Source organism: Oncorhynchus tshawytscha, linkage group LG13, assembly GCF_018296145.1.
Source record: "Oncorhynchus tshawytscha isolate Ot180627B linkage group LG13, Otsh_v2.0, whole genome shotgun sequence".
NCBI lineage: Eukaryota > Metazoa > Chordata > Actinopteri > Salmoniformes > Salmonidae > Oncorhynchus > Oncorhynchus tshawytscha.
The window spans coordinates 88,220,260-88,232,096 of record NC_056441.1 but is presented as its reverse complement, the minus strand read 5'-3'; the positions used below and the strand labels follow the sequence as shown (position 1 = coordinate 88,232,096).

At 44.0% G+C, this 11,837-nt stretch overlaps 1 protein-coding gene across 2 annotated transcripts in view; it reads left to right on the top strand.

The window, feature by feature from the left end:
- The first annotated feature begins 3,556 nt into the window (after positions 1–3,556).
- The window catches only part of LOC112247936 (high affinity cationic amino acid transporter 1), a 48,661-nt gene continuing 40,380 nt past the window's right edge, over positions 3,557–11,837 (top strand). The window contains exon 1 of one of the 2 annotated variants that reach the window (XM_042296506.1): positions 3,557–3,788. The gene's annotated coding sequence lies outside the window, so the exon portion shown is untranslated. The remainder of the gene's footprint in view (positions 3,789–11,837) is intronic. The other variant, XM_042296504.1, reaches the window with a different exon arrangement.

Below are 11,837 nucleotides of genomic sequence, written 5' to 3'. Positions count from 1 at the left end.
TTCACATCCGTTACATCAGCACCACCGCTAACTAAGCTAGCCGTTTCACATCCGTTACATCAGCACCACCGCTAACTAAGCTAGCCGTTTCACATCCGTTACATCAGCACCACCGCTAACTAAGCTAGCCGTTTCACATCCGTTACATCAGCACCACCGCTAACTAAGCTAGCCGTTTCACATCCGTTACATCAGCACCACCGCTAACTAAGCTAGCCGTTTCACATCCGTTACATCAGCACCACCGCTAACTAAGCTAGCCGTTTCACATCCGTTACATCAGCACCACCGCTAACTAAGCTAGCTGTTTCACATCCGTTACACACGCAGGCTTCAGTGCGGGAAAGAGTCCAAAAAGCTACTGCAGTTTGCCTTCCCACTGACTGTTGAACATCAAGGGTAACCACTTCTTACATGTCAGTTACCTGTCTCTTCATTGAAGATGGTTTGATGTCTAGCTGTCTTCTGGACTGTTTTGAGTTCAGCGACAGACGCACCTCAGAGAACTTGGGCAGAGGAACTGTTGAGAGTGGCCAGAGAACGGCAAGTAGATGGAGAAGTGGTCTGCAGCTGACATAACCAAAGCCATGAAAATGTTCAAATGGACACATCCTCCATGTCTTAGCCCACACAATCAACCTGAATGTAAGAGATTCTCTGAAGGTGATGAGTGAAATTGAAAGTAGCTGTGGAATATTTCCACAGGAGCACAGTAGGTGCTGAAAAACTAAAGTCTACACAACGCCAGATGGGGATGCCTGAGCTGAGGCCTAAACAAGACTGCACTACAAGGTGGAATTCAACATTTTAAAAGTTGGAAGCGGTTTCTTGAGTCAAAGGATGCCGTCATCTCTACCCTGGCTATTGTCAACGCACCTGTTGATGCTCTGACCCAAGAGGAATGGGAGGTGGTGGAGGAGGTGGTGGAGGAGATGGTGGAGGAGGTGTGCAGAGTCCTGGAACCCTTTGAGCAGGTCACTATGGAGATCAGTGGAGAGAGGTACAGTAAGCACTTATTACTGCATCATTATTTAATCAGGTGTTATACATGTGTATGAGCAGTAGATGGGAATGTAGTATCAGTAGACAAAACATGAACCTGAACTAATAAGTTACTGTTCTCTCTTTTCAGCTATGTGACTGAAAATGTGGCTCAAAAATGATACTCCTGTGTTAGGGTCTGCAGCCAATCACAGCCAGCCGCCAGAGAGAAGCAAATGTAACCACAGGACACGTGACAGAGTTGGTGGACACCCTATGTTCATCAATGGACAGAAAGTTCCACAGAATGGAATATAATCACGTGCTATCAGAAATCGCTGCACTTCACCCCAGGTTTAAGAAGTTAGCCTTCAGTGATGCCAGAGTGAATGATGAGGCTCTTCAAAGAATAACCTCAGCAGCAGGGAGGGACAGCCCCAGTAGTCAGCTGGCTCAGGCACTAGGGAGAAGAGGGAGGGACAGCCCCAGTAGTCAGCTGGCTCAGGCACTAGGGAGAAGAGGGAGGGACAGCCCCAGTAGTCAGCTGGCTCAGGCACTAGGGAGAAGAGGGAGGGACAGCCCCAGTAGTCAGCTGGCTCAGGCACTAGGGAGAAGAGGGAGGGACAGCCCCAGTAGTCAGCTGGCTCAGGCACTAGGGAGAAGAGGGAGGGACAGCCCCAGTAGTCAGCTGGCTCAGGCACTAGGGAGAAGAGGGAGGGACAGCCCCAGTAGTCAGCTGGCTCAGGCACTAGGGAGAAGAGGGAGGGACAGCCCCAGTAGTCAGCTGGCTCAGGCACCAGGGCAACAGGAAGAAGAGGGAGGGACGGTCCCAGCAGTCAGCTGGCTCAGGCACCAGGGCAACAGGAAGAAGAGGGAGGGACAGCCCCAGTAGTCAGCTGGCTCAGGCACCAGGGCAACAGGAAGAAGAGGGAGGGACAGCCCCAGTAGTCAGCTGGCTCAGGCACCAGGGCAACAGGAAGAAGAGGGAGGGACAGCCCCAGTAGTCAGCTGGCTCAGGCACCAGGGCAACAGGAAGAAGAGGGAGGGACAGCCCCAGTAGTCAGCTGGCTCAGGAACCAGGGCAACAGGAAGAAGAGGGAGGGACAGCCCCAGTAGTCAGCTGGCTCAGGCACCAGGGCAACAGGAAGAAGAGGGAGGGACAGCCCCAGCAGTCAGCTGGTTCAGGCACTAGGGAGAAGAGGGAGGGACAGTCCCATCAGTCAGCTGGCTCAGGCACCAGGGCAACAGGAAGAAGAGGGAGGGACAGCCCCAGTAGTCAGCTGGCTCAGGCACCAGGGCAACAGGAAGAAGAGGGAGGGACAGCCCCAGTAGTCAGCTGGCTCAGGCACCAGGGCAACAGGAAGAAGAGGGAGGGACAGCCCCAGTAGTCAGCTGGCTCAGGCACCAGGGCAACAGGAAGAAGAGGGAGGGACAGCCCCAGCAGTCAGCTGGCTCAGGCACCAGGGCAACAGGAAGAAGAGGGATCAGATGGAGCAGAAGCACCAGCAGTAGTGCCACAAACGTCTGCTGTTTGGATGCTGTTTGACGAGAGAGCAACTGGGGATGCAGCACGAAGGAATCCCTCAGCAGATGTCATAATGTAGGTCCGATCCTATTTGGAGGAGCCCCTCCTCCAAGATCTCCAGATCCTCTGAGCTGGTGGAAGAACAAGGCCTCTGTCTACCCATGGCTTACTGAAGTCATGACAGGGAGACTCTGCATAGTGGCCACATCCGTTCCCTTTGAGAGGGTCTTCTCGAAAACAGGACAAATAATTACTGAGAGAAGAAACCGCATCAGCCCCTCGAAAGTGAGGCAGCTTGCATTTCTGAATGCAAATCTCTCATAAAAGCTAAACATGGTCAGCATTGCTGTGTGCTGCTGGTTATAACATGGCAATAAAGAAGAGAGAGAAAAGAGGGACCAGTTTAATGTTTTAAGTGGGATGCTGCAGTTTTTCACATTGTTATTTATTTTTCTTTGATATGGTGCAATATTCTATTATTATGCTGTTCAGATTATATTAGTTTTTAATTGTTACATTTATATGCACTTTGTTTATATACATTAAACAGTTATACTTTAAATGCAAATGTTTAATAGCATTATTTGTCATAACAAACCAATGCATTTTTAAATACATTGTGGTTAAGGTAGAGTATGATTTCATTTAATCATTTAATTAGAATTGTTTTAACACCAATCATAGTCAAATTATCGCAAACTGTTTGACTTGAAAAAAATACAAAACAGTTTTTTTAAAGAGCCTTTTGGGAGCCAAAAGATTCGGCTCTTTTTGGTGAACTGAACCGAACGATCCGGTTCACTGAAAAGAGACGGATTGTCCATCACTATCAGTCGACTACTTTTGACCAGGGCCCATAATAGGGCTATGGTCAAATGCAGGGCTTCATATTGGGAATATGGTGCCATTTGACACGGAAAAGGTGTCTGACACATCTATGTCGTCACTAGGCCTAATTTGCTCCTCTGAATTGTACATAGGCGGGCCAACAGGCGCCTCCTACCCCGTGAATAATACAGTACTGGGGCGATGGCAGAACAGGAGGCCAGTTTCAGAACGGAACAGTCCAATGGCAACTACAGGGCGGAGTTAGAAAAGTTGCCATTCAAGGTTGAAGTGCTCCTTCCTAACGAAGATGAAGTTGTCCTCGCCATTTATCACAAAGCTGCAGCGAAAGTGGACTGATCTCGTCCTTCAGTTGAAATCTGTGTAGCTAACATAATTAGTCTATATCGTAAAGAAGTTACCCTAGGATTGTTTTTCTTTCAGCGGCAACTGCAAGGTAACAACTTTTACATTATAAATTAAAGCCCATATTATTACTATTTTTTTTTAATTGTGAGAAATTGCTTTTTTTGTGTGTAAGTTTTCATTTTGTAGCCAGTGCATTTTTGTCCGTACATGAAGTTACTACTAAAGTCACCGGAAGGTTAGGGCGATGCACATGTAGGATCCGTGTTTGAGCTGATGCAACATTCTAATCAGTTGTATGACTGGGTTGTAAAAGCGCAAAATGTATTACTAGGAAATAATAAGCTGCATTTGCGCACATAACATGGAAATGACCATTGTTAATTTAAAGCAGGAAATGAATGAGGAAGTTTAGTAGTAGTGTAGTACAGTTGTAGTAGTAGCTGGTAACAACCACTGAATACATTTCCTTTTATAGCGCTGGGCGCATGCTTCTTTCTGGGTGCTTGTCCGCGTGCTTCTTTGTGTGCTTGTCCGCGTGCTTCTTTATGTGTGCGCTCCGCGGTCCGCAGGCTGTACAATTTAACAATTTGTGCTCATCGAGCTTCCTATACACCCCATACTGATAAACAATGTACCTTTTACAATAGATCGAGGTTACAATGTTATTGTAGAGGGCTGAAGTAGGCAGCCTGTCATGTCAAGTTGACCTCATGTTTTTCTTCTTCTTTTCCGTCCCAAAGCCACCACGCCATGCTCATAGTTGGATTGTTCTGGCTACATACCGTAGTATATATTAAAACCACCTACATTCTACTACTATTTTTTTGCTAGCAGCACGAACGATGAAGTGCATGTACCATGGTAACGAGGACACTTTTAAATAATAGCCCGCAGTTCAAAACACTGCAAGGTGGATAACTAATTCAAAAGATATAACATTTGAATCAATGACCATTTGTACAGAGCCCCGTGGTGGATGTGTCATAAACCCTCGCGGTCAGACAGGGACATGCTTCCAATCGTTTTTTCCACTATTTATTTTTCCAAATGGGATTTTAGAAATAGTTCAAATAAGGGCTGCTTTTGGTGTAGGTTTACCCCGGCGTGACGTTTGGATAACCGTGTAAATCTCTCTAGGATATTGGCTCTATTTACTCTCAGATTTGAAAAATGTTAATTCGCATCAAAGTAGACATCATGCTGGACTACAAATACCCTGCAAGCTCCTCTTGCATGTCATCTCTAGCGGACACCTTTGATCATAGGTATTGTGTAAATGTTAAACTTGCCCAAGACAGTTCACAGAATTGTCAATTTTAAGGAAATGTAGACAATTTAATTGTCTGATATTCTGCAAAAGGTACAGTGATGGACTGCTGAGGACTGGGGTAAAGTCATTTTCTCTGAGGAATCCCCTTTCTGATTGTTTGGGGCATCTGGAAAAAAGCTTGTCCGGAGAAGACCAGGTGAACGCTACCATCAGTCCTGTGTCATGCCAACAGTAAAGCATCCTGAGACCATTCATGTGTGAGGTTGCTTCTCAGCCAAGGGAGTGGGCTCACTCACAATTGTGCCTAAGAACACAGCCATGAAAAATGAATGGTACCAACACATCCTCCTATAGCAACTTCTCCCAACCACCCAGGAACAATTTGGTGATGAACAATGCCTTTTCCAGTATGATGGAGCACCTTGCCATAAGGCAAAAGTAATAACTAAGTGGCTCGGGGAACAAAACATCGATATTTTGGGTCCATGGCCAGGAAACTCCCCGACCTTAATGCCATTGACAACTTGTGGTCAATCCTCAAGAGGTGGGTGGACCCACAAAAACACACAAATTCTGACAAACTCCAAGCATTGATTATGCAAGAATGGGCTGCCATCAGTCAGGATGTGGCCCAGAAGTTAATTGACAGCATGCCAGGGCGGATTGTAGAGGCCTTGAAAAAGAAGGGTCAACACTGCAAATATGGACTCTTTGCATCAACTTCATGTAATTGTTAAATAAAAGCCTTTGACACTTATGAAATGCTTGTAATTATACTTCAGTATTCCATAGTAACATCTGACAAAAATATCTAAAGACACTGAGGCAGCAGACTTAGTGAAAATTAATATTTGTGTCATTCTCAACTTTTGGCCATGACTGTACACCAAACGGCCTGTGAGGAGTGCTACGCGAACAAGAATAATTCAGTATTGAAAACGGAAGTCAGGGAATCCTGCCTGTTTTCAAGTTAAAAGTCTTCATTCTCTATTACTCTTCAGTCTATTTTACTTCATATTTAGGACGGATTGTCCACATTAATGTAATGGATTTTTGGAGTCTGCCACTAAAAATATATATATTTTTTAATATAATATTTGGATAGTTATTTCATCACTCAAATCTTGCCAAAGCATATTCTGTAGGAGGGTTTAATATGAATTTAAAAATAATTTGACATGATTTTGTCATACGTGCTCCCTTTCCGGGCCTCTAGGTCACCGGGCTGCTCGTTATGGTGCACACCTGTCACCATTGTTACACACATAATCGCATTATGACACTCACCTGGACTCCCATCACCTCCTCGATTACCTTCACTCTCTTTGGTTCCTTCCCCAGGTGTCGTTGTTTCTGTTTCATGTCTGTGTGTTGTTCGTGTTTCTTGTTTTGTATTTATTTATTTTTATAAAAACACTCACTGCCTGAATTTGCTTCCCGACTCTCAGCGCACATCCTTACAGATTTATATGAATCGGGTCATGAACATATGGATTGTGGTTAGAGCGTTGGACTAGTAACTGGAAGGTTGCAAGTTCAAACCCCTGAGCTGACAAGGTACAAATCTGTCGTTCTGCCCCTGAACAGGCAGTTAACCCACTGTTCCTAGGCCGACTTGCCTGGTTAAATAAAGGTAAAATAAAATAAATAAATATGAACAAAGGGAGAGGTTAAACGTAGGCTAAGAGCATGGTATATTTAGAGAGCGAAATAGGCCTAAATCAAATGGACTTTCTAAGTTGCAGCTCAGGTGGTTTATCTAGACAAGGCTCTTCTGTGTCTTTATCATTGTCACACACGTCATTTGCTGAAGGGCCAAGCCTTTACTGCGCCATAAACTGCTTCTTCGATATCTGCATTGAATGCGGTTCTATAAAAAGCTCCAGACTTTTATTTGGGAAATGAAACCGGAAGCTGCAAAGCGTCTGTAACGTTTGAGCTAGAGTTGTTTGTTATACTAGTATGTCCTTTGCAGATGCCACATTACAGACAACAGTTTGTATGTATAAAAATGATCTGTAACCGAGTAAAGGGAGATGTAAAGTAAAAATCGGAACGTGTAATTGTTCGTTCATAGTCGTAACATAAGGTTTGTACGTTTACAGATCTAATTTAACGTGTTCTGTTTTGTTTCATGCATGGCTTTTCTTACGATCCTAATATATGTATGTTCAACCTTTTGCCAATTATCTCACTCCCTACACAGTTTACGCAAACGTGCTGACAGAGGTTTGTTTGCATCGCTCTCTACGTAGTTCTATGTCCATTTGTGGGGCAGAATTTTTGAACGCGATGCAAACGGACCTCCATCGGCTCCGTTTGTGTAGACTGCGTAGAGCCCTCAAGTGGTATTCTCAATAGTAAAATGCATATGACCTCAACATAAAAAAATACCATCAATATTTAATCATATGAGAGGTCTATTGAATGAAAAGAAAAAGACCTGCACACTTTATATTCAGCAGTCACACTTTACATCGTATGTAACATATATGTGCGCGGAGAGTCGGGAAGCAAGTTCAGGAAGTGGATACGTTTTAATTAATCAATGAAACAAACAGCGCACCGGCCAGAAACAGAAACCGTGACGACTGGGGAAGGAACCAAATGGAGTGACATGTAGGGCAGGTAATCAAGGAGGTGATGGAGTCCAGATGAGTGTCACAATGCGTAATTACGCGTTACAATGGTGACAGGTGTGCGCCATGACGAGCAGACTGGTGAGGGAGCACACGTGACAGATATATTATTATGGAACGCTACTCTTCTTACGTTTCAGCTGAAAACGCCATTCAAACTATAAAACTTGTAGACCGGTCTGGAATAGTGTGCTTAGATACTATTTTTTTTCTCATACGTTATACTTTTTAAACTATTAAGCTTCTTGTCCTCCTAATAAACCTCTTTATTGGGATTTTTTTCAACATAATAAAGTTCCCGGCCATTCTAAAACGGTGTCTGTTTCTCTAAATGTGTACTATTCAAATTGGAGCACTGGAGGGTACTTCTCGAAAGCTACTCCCGTTTGTACATATTTTCAAGCATTCATTGATGCAAGCTTCAACGGAAAGTATGCAAAGAAATATGATGCAACCACGTAAAAAAATATATCTGCTACTACTGCTACTTCTAATGCTGCTACTACTGCTACTTCTAATGCTGCTACTACTGCTACTTCTACTAATACTACTACTACTTCTACTGCAACTTCTGCTACTACTAATACTACTACTGCTACTTATACTACTACTTATACTACTAATACTACTGCTACTACTACTGCTACTTCTACTACTTCTACTTCTAATGCTGCTACTACTGCTACTTCTAATGCTGCTACTTCTACTAATACTACTACTACTTCTACTGCAACTTCTGCTACTACTACTGCTACTTCTACTGCTACTTCTACTACTAATACTACTGCTGCAACTTCTGCTACTACTGCTACTTCTAATGCTGCTACTACTGCTACTTCTAATGCTGCTACTTCTACTAATACTACTACTACTTCTACTGCAACTTCTGCTACTACTACTGCTACTTCTACTGCTACTTCTACTACTAATACTACTGCTGCAACTTCTGCTACTACTGCTACTTCTACTGCTACTTCTACTACTACTGCTACTTATACTACTACTTCTAATGCTGCTACTACTTATACTACTACTGCTACTGTGCTACTGCTACTACTGCTACTACTTATACTGCTATTACTACTGCTACTACTACTACTGCTACTGTTACTCTTACTACTACTACTGCTACTACTACTGTTGCTACTACTACTGTGCTACTACTACTACTACTGTTGCTACTACTATTGTTACTACTACTGCTACTACCACCACTACTACTACTACTACTACCACTACCACCACTACTACTGCTATTACCACTACCACCACTACTACTACTGCTACTACCACTACTACTGCTGCTACTACTACTGCTGCTACTGGTGCTACTACTACCAGTACTACTACTACTACTACTGTTACTACTACCACTGCTACTACTACCAGTACTACTACGACTACTGTTACTACCACTACCACCACTGCTACTACTTCTGGGCAACAGTCACTAAAAGTTACCATCCCACTAATATTTTTAATACAATCATTACTATAATATGTTCATTTTTTCAACACTTCCACGCACATAAAAATATTTTTGGACAGCTGAAGCAAGACACATTTTTCTTTCTGAAAAATGCCCCTTTCGAGTTGGTCATTAAAGGTGTTTAATTGGGCGCCTATTCAGTGTGCAGGCCTTTCTGTTGTTTACACTTTGTTTGTCCAGCATGATTTGACAATGAGCGTAAGACCACAGAGTAAGACACTTTTCTAAACTGCCCAGAGCTGGGTTTGTTTCTGTGTGTTTATCAGGCCACAGCAGACGGCCCACACCCTCACAGCTCTAGGAATCTGTACAGCAGCCAAACACCAGAATATACACTAACCACCAAGGCCATGTTCAGGAGGGTACACGTGTCGTAAAATGTTATGGAATGGGAAAATAAACATCTGTCACGGATCCCTCCGGAACTTTCATTACGCACACCTGTCCCCTGTTCCCACGGATAAGTACTTGTGTAAGTGTGCCCTTCGGTTTCCATTGAGCTGTCCCGTTTATTGTTACAATGTCCGTTGGTGCTTGTGAGTACCTGTTCTGTGTGATTTGGGCTTTCGTGCCATGGTGGAGGTCGCAGACCCGTGTGTTAATCATGGGGCTGCAGGTAGCCTAGTGGTTAGAGGAGGCAGGGTAGCCTAGTGGTTAGAGGAGGCAGGGTAGCCTAGTGGTTAGAGGAGGCAGGGTAGCCTAGTGGTTAGAGGAGGCAGGGTAGCCTAGTGGTTAGAGGAGGCAGGGTAGCCTAGTGGTTAGAGGAGGCAGGGTAGCCTAGTGGTTAGAGGAGGCAGGGTAGCCTAGTGGTTAGAGGAGGCAGGGTAGCCTAGTGGTTAGAGGAGGCAGGGTAGCCTAGTGGTTAGAGGAGGCAGGGTAGCCTAGTGGTTAGAGGAGGCAGGGTAGCCTAGTGGTTAGAGGAGGCAGGGTAGCCTAGTGGTTAGAGGAGGCAGGGTAGCCTAGTGGTTAGAGGAGGCAGGGTAGCCTAGTGGTTAGAGGAGGCAGGGTAGCCTAGTGGTTAGAGGAGGCAGGGTAGCCTAGTGGTTAGAGGAGGCAGGGTAGCCTAGTGGTTAGAGGAGGCAGGGTAGCCTAGTGGTTAGAGCGTTGGACTTGTAACCGGAAGGTTTCAAGATTGAATCCCGAGCTGACAAGGTAAAAAATGTAAGTCTGCCCCCTGAGCAAGGCAGTTAACCCACTGTTCCTAGACCGTCATTGAAAAAAAAGAATTTGTTCTAAACTGACTTGCCTAGTTAAATAAAATAAAATGTGTGTTTTGTTATTTATTCGAGGTACACTTTTGTTTGGTCTTCGTCCACGGCACACCGTAATTTGGGCTTAATTTAAAAATAAAAAAAAGTTTACGCATTCCTGCGTCTGTCTCCCGAATCTCTTCATACCAACGTGACAAAAACATTATTTTTGGTTCAGCTGGGTAGTACCTTCCTATTTAAAAAAAAATGTTTTCTCGCTAGACCTACAGAGCAGCAAATTTCAATTCAGTCTGTGTGTCTAGAGGAATGTTCTCTCTGCACTGTTACAGGGAAAGCAGGTCACTTTATGCTTGTGTGTTTCATGTGTCCTAACAAACTGCTTGCTGACGATTGCACCAAGATATACAGCACCCACTAAGGAACATAACACTGTTATTGAGGACCCAATAGCACAGCACCCACTAACATAACACTGTTATTGAGGACCCAATAGAACAGCACCCACTAACATCACACTGTTATTGAGGACCCAATAGCACAGCACCCACTAACATAACACTGTTATTGAGGACCCAATAGAACAGCACCCACTAACATAACACTGTTATTGAGGACCCAATAGCACAGCACCCACTAAGGAACATAACACTGTTATTGAGGACCCAATAGCACAGCACCCACTAACATAACACTGTTATTGAGGACTCAATAGAACAGCACCCACTAACATAACACTGTTATTGAAGACCCAATAGCACAGCACCCACTAACATAACACTGTTATTGAGGACCCAATAGAACAGCACCCACTAAGGAACTGTTATTTTTTTTATTTTACTAGGCAAGTCAGTTAAGAACAAATTCTTATTTTCAATGACGGCCTAGGAACAGGGGGTTAACTGCCTGTTCAGGGGCAGAACAACAGATTTGTACCTTGTCAGCTCAGGGATTTGAACTTGCAACCTTTCGGTTACTAGTCCAACGCTCTAACCACTAGGCTACCCTGCCGCCTCAGGGAGGAGCCAATAGCAACACTTGTATATGAAGGTTCATCCTGGGAAGTCGGTGTTGTGACATGTACCACCTGGGCTGGGCAAGGAGTTCTTCCATGTGAGCTGAGCAAAAATACTTGGCCCTAGTTCGTTATTCAACTAACTTAGCAATCAACTAACTTAGCAATCAACTAAATAGCAGTCAACTAACTTAGCAATCAACTAACTAGTAGTCAACTAACTGAGCAATTAACAAACTAACTTAGCAGTCAACTAACTTAGCAGTCAACTAACTAGCAGTCAACTAACTTAGCAGTCAACTAAATAGCAGTCAACTAACTTAGCAGTCAACTAACTTAGCAGTCAACTAACTAGCAGTCAACTAAATAGCAATCAACTAACTTAGCAGTCAACTAACTAGCAGTCAACTAACTTAGCAGTCAACTAACTCAACTAAGCAGTCAACTAAATAGCAATCAACTAACTTAGCAGTCAACTAACTTAGCAGTCAACTAAATAGCAGTCAACTAACTTAG